Consider the following 7,364-nt stretch of genomic DNA (forward strand, 5'->3'; position numbering starts at 1 on the left):
GTGGAACCACAGCAGACAGCAGGATTAAGACACACAGGAGAGAGAAAGAGGTCAACACACACTGCACGCTAGGGGTGTGTGTGTGTGTGTGTGTGTGTGTGTGTGTGTGTGTGTGTGTGTGTGTGTGTGTGTGTGTGTGTGTGTGTGTGTGTGTGTGTGTGTGTGTGTGTGTGTGTGTGTGCATACTGTAGACCTAGTCCTGTGATGCCCCCCATGATAGGCCCCTTTCCCATCTAATCGCTTTACAGTGTTATGACACAGGAGTCTCAAAAAATCTATCAACATCCCTAACCCTCTTTTTTTCTGTGGTTTTGTTAGTTGGGAGTTGAAACACACACACACACACACACACACCCACACACCCACAAATCAACAACAGCGGTCACACTGACATCCTGTATTATCTGTCTTTTCAGTCGGACGGCCTTTTTGATCACGCTGCCAGCAAACAAACACGCAGCTCTTTTGAAGACGGACCATTTTGCCATTAGCCCTTAATGGCATTAAACTGTCCAGCAGAATGAGTTGTTTTGGAACAAAGCCTGACACGTTGTACACCTCCCGTCACCATCAACCTGCTCAACATAAACGAACCTCACATGCCTAAATGGAGGGATCATCCGCGGAGAAGACAACAGGCTGCATTTATCCTCCTCCATCTATTCATTTAGTTACCAGTCACTGATAAATGCACCTTCTCGCACTAATTTGCTCTGACAAATATTGATGCTGCTGTGGTTCGTAATGCATCGGGATAAAAAACAATCATCAATATTAATGGCCACTCTATTTGTAGAAAATGCTCACATTCATTATCATCCATTAATGTTTGTTTACCTAATGTGATTGGACTATAACCCCCACAAAGGCCCTCATCAGCGCTGTTTTTGTGAGGATTCCTGAAAGTGGGAAAGCTAATTGAACAGGAAGGGGAATCCACCCCTGTGAAAGTTATTCCTATTAGCTGCAATTTCAACCCAGTGGCATGCTACAGAGATTCTCCTGACACCGCCGGGGCTAACCTTTATCATATTTCACATCCTGTTGTTATCATTCACCTCATTACGCTTCTAATCAGACTTGCGCAGCATTGCCAAGCGGCGTGAATCCAGTGTTTCTCTCCTTCGTCCTCTTTCCCCACAGTGATTATGTTTTCTTTTTCATTTGTCTCTTTCTCGTCCTCATCACTCATGTTCCTCCATCTCCTCCTCCTCTCTCTCTCTCTCGGCTGTCTCTCCAGAGCTGCTCTAATTAAACACGGGGTCGGTGGTGGTACAGAGTCTTCCAGCCGAGCAGAGGAGAAAGGCTCTAATTCCAGCTCTCAGGATGGAACTCTGACACACAATGGCCCTGCCATCCTCTCTGCCCCCCCATAGATTCCCAACTGAAAGCCCTCTCCTCAGGCAGCTTTTTAATAGGCCTCCCCTCACCCAGCACACACCCACACACGCATACAAACACACATGCGTAAGCACACGCAAAGCCACTTGCACCTATGCAACAACACACATGTACACACCGTACACACATACACAAAAGCCATTGACCCCCTGTGTGTGTCTGTCACTTGTGCTGCAGCAGCTCACACTGCTTTGGGCTTTTTGAAGTGCTCCTGAGGCCAGACGACAGCCTTTTAACTTTCCACATCATGCAGAGGCACAACAGCTGAGCAAAGCCCACGACTCCGACGAGCCGGTCTTGTAAGAGCTGCACTCAAGGGCAGACTGTCGGGGACTAAAGGTTCCTCACATAATTTAGATTTTAAAAGCACTTGATGCAGGAAGATTTGGCTTGAAAAGCTATTGTGAAAGCAGGTACCTCTAACTGGGTGCAGATTCCCTGCGATGAAGTGGGATTGAGGTCCATTCATTTGTGAAAGAAAAGTAAATCGGAAGCTGTATTTTCCATTGTCGAGCAATTACAATGTCATTAGTTCCACTCTGTTAGGTTTAAGTTAGTGTAGAATATTATTGTAGCTTTTTTAGCTGTAACATTTTTCCAAAATCTAAACTGTAACTTCATTTACGATCTCTGATTATTGAAGGAAACACGATTCTTTAGAAAAATCAAAAAATTCTTTGTCTAAAAATCCCACTAAAAAGACAAAATAAACAATAAATTGATCTTACGACTAATTATTGCTTGTGTAGCCAAAGGGAGATAGTTTATTTCTCTGTAGACTTCCAAAAACAACAAAAACATGTAAATGAGTAATATAATTGCCTTTGCTGACATGTGCCCTGAGAGTTTACTAATAACCCACATCTGAAAATAGACCCAGATGAAGTTATTCCTTTTTTACTTTCTGTAAATTGCCTTTTTTTTTTCAATAAGGAAAATATATCTGTTTCAGTTTACGTGCTCAGGAGGAACAAAGGGGCTCGTACCACAGCCACTGGAAGAAAATCTAGTTTTTGAGGATTGTCATGCAAAAGCTTTTTTACGTATGGTTGACGTGGAAAAGTTTATTAATTGATAAAAGCAAAATGCTACAAAGTGTAAATGGGAACAGAGTTCGCTATTAAATCATGATGAACATGAATCGGGTGACTTATGTGCCACATTTCCCCACAGGGGTTCGACTTTTGCACTTTCACATCTGCCGTCCATTCTACTCTGTAGTTTTCAAACACTATTGTTGTTTCTCTTCAGACACCGGCTGCAGAGAAGATCATCTTCTTCCTGTTTACTCCAGCGTTTACAGTTTACGTGAATGGTCACATGATGATCAGATGTGTTACTGATGTTGAACTCGATGAACCAACTCTTAATAATCACATAACAGTAGTCAATGAAACTTTATCATAGACTTTTTAGTTTCCTTCTAGTTTGATTTCCACCTTAACAGAAAAACACAAAATAAGTTATCCTTTAAGGATTACTTCACATTCTAAAGGTATATTATGGAATATAATTTTTCCTGGATATCTTCAGAGATGAATATGACTGAAATCTTCCATCAGGTAATGTGTGGGTATGTGCTGTCAGGGATGGGGGTGGCGCTAAGCTGCATCCTGTGAGTCCACGGCATTGGATGGTTGTTGATGTGTTTTTGCCCTGAATGATAATTCTGCCTGTTGGAAAGACTATAGGGTTGTTGTGCAACATCTTGGCACTCGGCTCTTCCTCCTTTTCGTGCCATCTTCTCTCCTCTCCCTCTCTCTCTCTCTCTCCATCCTCACTCCTCTTTTTCCCCTCCAGCTACCCTCCGTCAATCCCTCGCTCTCTCCGACACTATGGATGTGCCTTAACAACACAAAGAGATAGTGTTCAATCAGGACAGGAAGGGCGAGAGAGAGCGAGCTCATCTGCTCGGTGCGATGCCCATTATGTATTGATCTGGACTCTGTGTCCAGGGCAGCGAGGGCACATCTATGTTCGTATCGATAGATGAAAAAAAAGGGAAACAACAACAGGAGAGTCGGTGTCTCGGCCTTGAGCTCAGGATCTCTTTTCTCCTCTGTGATGACCAAGGTTGGTTGGGGGGGATGAGTGCAGAGCAGAGGCAGAAAATTAGGCAGCTGATGCACTAGCATGCTCGTGAAATCTCCCTGTGTTGATGTGTACGGACTATAAGCCCATTGATCTGTTGGGAGAATTAATCTGTTCTGGCACTAATGCAGGAGGGAGCTAACTTCATGTTGTTAGCCAGTGTCAGATCCGAGCTATGTTCAATTAAGCCTGTTAACAAAGGCGGAGTGCTGCACTTAGGACCGCCCCTCGTAATCTGATCCAGGAGACATACTTATATTCTACTATTCTTTCGTGGCCCGTCTCTGAGAAGTTGTGCTCTGATCTGTAATTTTCCTCTGATTTTATCATTCCTATCTGAACAGCAATTAAAGGGGCTCTTTGTTATGTAAAGAAATATTGCTGCACATGGCGTAAGCTTTTTATCATTATTACAGCATCCTGCTCCTCCTGCTGAGCCATTTGCCTGAGGGTGGGTTTACACCACAGGCTGTTTAAATATATATATGTGTGTGTCTGTGTGTGTGTGTGTGTCTGCATCGGGGGCTTTCCCAGGCTCCTGGTTTTTGCAGGTGATCCGGGTCCCGTCGGCTGCCATGTGCACCTTTTCGTCACCCCCTCGGGGATAAGGGTGTGTGTGTGTCTCACGGTGCGTGACTGGGAAGATGTGATTTCCCAATGACAAAGCTCCATAATAGCAGGCTAGACTTTAGTCATAAAGCAATTGGGATAATCCTCTGGTTTACCAACAAAGCTCTGAGAACACCCACACTGTAAAAGGCCTGAGTCAAGCTGCGGAGTGGGGGTGAATAAAGAGAGTGGAAAGAACCAAAGAAGAAGAAAGAGGAGAAATTGTGTTAATTCAAAGTAGATAAAGCAAGTTGACGGTTATAAAGCAATTAGACGGACGCGCTGTTGTGATCCTCTCTAACCTGAACTCACGATACGGCTGCCACAAGACTTTATTCTCAGGCGTTTACAGTCTCAGTGGGAGAATGTGTGTTTGATAGGCCTGCTGCAACTCGCCCCATCACACACCTCTCCTTCAAAACACTTTAAACACACACACAGACATATAAAATCTGACACATAAGCACCTTTACTTGCAGCCACAGGAGCTGTGTCTGGGTTCACATTGTTTTCTGTCCGCTTCTCATGACACTTTCACGACCAGACCGGCTCGTACAGTCGGGCTGATTCATTTTTAATACACTGACTGACTCGTATCCTGATTCAATACCATGTTGCTCTAATTTCCACACTTAATAACAAGCCAAAGATGGCACTCGCCCCTCAGTGACGCACTCCGTATGTTTCCGACATATTTTCCAGCAGTGGGTGGCATCGTCGAAGGGATCCGTGACGTCACAGGTGTCCGCAGGCTGCCATCAATGATAAAAGGTCAGGGCAAAGAGTTGCTCTAATAGCATAATATAATACAAATGCTGTCATATCGTCTATGTTTATATACAGTGTATGGTCGTATCATCTTCATAAACAGAGATCGCTTTTGTCTCTTCATTATTTACTATGAATTATTTATTAGTTATTTTTTTCCTGTAGTGAAGTTGAGCTTGGCAGGATAACAACAGGATATCTTGTTGAATGCATTTCTTTGTTCATAGTTTGAATTGAGTACAGCGGAAGGATAATTTAATATTAATGAAGTTGCACATATTTAACTCACTACAATGTCGTATATCACTGCTGATCATTTTACATTCTCTATATGTTTCTCACTTCAGTTTAGTCTGTGCTGATAAGAAACTGAGAAATTAATTATTCGAGTGTTGCACATAACTTGTTTTATATAGTGACAGAGCTGCTTTGTTTGAACTGCAATAAAACAAAGGAAAATAAATGAGGAACAACATCGACGTTCCAATTTTTTTGTTTTGGTAGTTTGTGGATGTGATTGAATAACGTTGTGCATTGTCTTTGTATCATGTTCATATTCATCCAACTCATCCTGCACCTCAGTAACCATGATACAACACAGGTGGCAAATGCAGGCATAAAAAAAAAGTATTTCTCTAGAGGTTTCCTGGGAACACATGAGCTATTCACTGCAGGGAAATCTGAGCAGCCATTACGTAATATTCCAATGAATTAAAATCACTGGAGCCTTCTTCTCTTCCTCTTTCCATCTCTCCCACTGTCTCTCTCCCGGGGGTCAATGCAGTTGATTGTGGGGCTGGGCTGAATCTCAGAAGGAAGTGGGAACGCCCCTGGATCTGCAGTACTTCCCTCATTAAGCTGCTGTGTTTATAGTTTATCCACCATCCAAATATCGTAATCTCTTCGTAAGTGCATAGTGAATAGTTGATGTCACACAGTAGAGGAGATAGCGCTACCAAGACCTAACACTCCCTTGAAATTCAATCAAGCTGCACCAAACTCTACACACGCAAATTGTGTCTGGACATTTTCTGGACGCACCTCAAGATCTTCTGGGTCAGACGGGAGAGAACGTATAGATTCCACTGTGGAAATCATGTGTTTTTGTTTACAGGACAACGTTGTTGGTCACGTAATGGAAATGTCCTCAATACTCATCAATACTCCCGCTCACATGAATTGAATTACCAGACATTTTCCTCTTGTATTCTCACATGGGCTCACTTGGACATTTTCATTGTGAGCTTGCAGCCACTGACTCTGACAACATTTATCGAGATCGGCCCCAAATTGTAATGGCTTCTCTCTTGACCCACGTCCCATCCTTCCACCGAGTTGCGTGGAAATCTGGTCAGTGCCTTGTCATTATCCTGCTGACAAACCAACCAACCCACACGCAGACAGAGGTGAAAACATAACCTCCTCGATGGAAGGTAACTACTCTCTTTTCCGACTACACTCTTTTTACTTCTTGCTTTTGCTTGTCTGCCTTTTAAGTCTCTTTTCAAGCCAGTGGGAGCCATTAATCAGCCGTCAATGTGAGGGCACTTGACACACGGATTAGATTTTGATGGCTTTTCCGGACTGTGTAGCCTGCACTGGAGCGGTGTCAAAACTTTTTCAGTCCAACACTAAAGAAATTTGGTGCTGCTTCCCTGTCATTTAATACCACTTTGAAATGAGGCATTACCCTGACACTCAGTCCGACTCGAATGCGTCAGGGAGCGAGCACGTGCACTTGTTACAGCCCACAAAGAATCCGTCTGAGCACCTTTCCATGACCGAGGCTTGTAAATGAAATTGCTGGTTTCACCTCTGGGCTTTTAAGAAAAGACGACGGGTAGGAGCATAGATGGATGATTTTCAGTCTAATCACCATCTTTAAAATTCTAAAGAGATGCTGCACAGAAAGCAAGAGAAATGGACCAGATCAGCCCCGTGTCAGTACGTGCTGCTGCTCTTACTGTGTTTTCCGTTGCTGTATTAAAGCTTATTTTAACCCGAACTTTCAACTTAAGCAATTTACTTTCATCTTCCTGCATCGCAGTGAGTGGCCTTGATGTGTTCCACTTAAATTTAGGTGCATTTGCTTCGTCTTTCCCTGGAGAAATGGAGGAAACACACACACACACACACACACACACACACTGACACACTCACACACCTACACACTCGCAGCCATGTCTGTATAACAACAAGCACATGCTTTTTGTCGGCGAACAGTCTGTGCTAGTAATGAGACTAAGTGTGGCCGGGCGGACGGACAAATGAATGAAACGGCTACAGAATCACTGGCCCTGTTTGATTTGCCTCCACTAATTCAAAGAGACCATCTGATAAATTGAGAGGATGGGGATGTACAGCAGAATAGCGAGAGGCGCGCTCTTTGTTGTTTCCCATTCCAAACCAAATCACACCCCAACCCCCCTGTCAGAACACCCAGAGGGGAGAATGTTTCCCTTGTGTGTGTGTGTGTGGGGGAGGAGAGAGAGACA

The sequence above is a fragment of the Hippoglossus stenolepis genome, chromosome 1 (genome assembly GCF_022539355.2).
Source record: "Hippoglossus stenolepis isolate QCI-W04-F060 chromosome 1, HSTE1.2, whole genome shotgun sequence".
NCBI lineage: Eukaryota > Metazoa > Chordata > Actinopteri > Pleuronectiformes > Pleuronectidae > Hippoglossus > Hippoglossus stenolepis.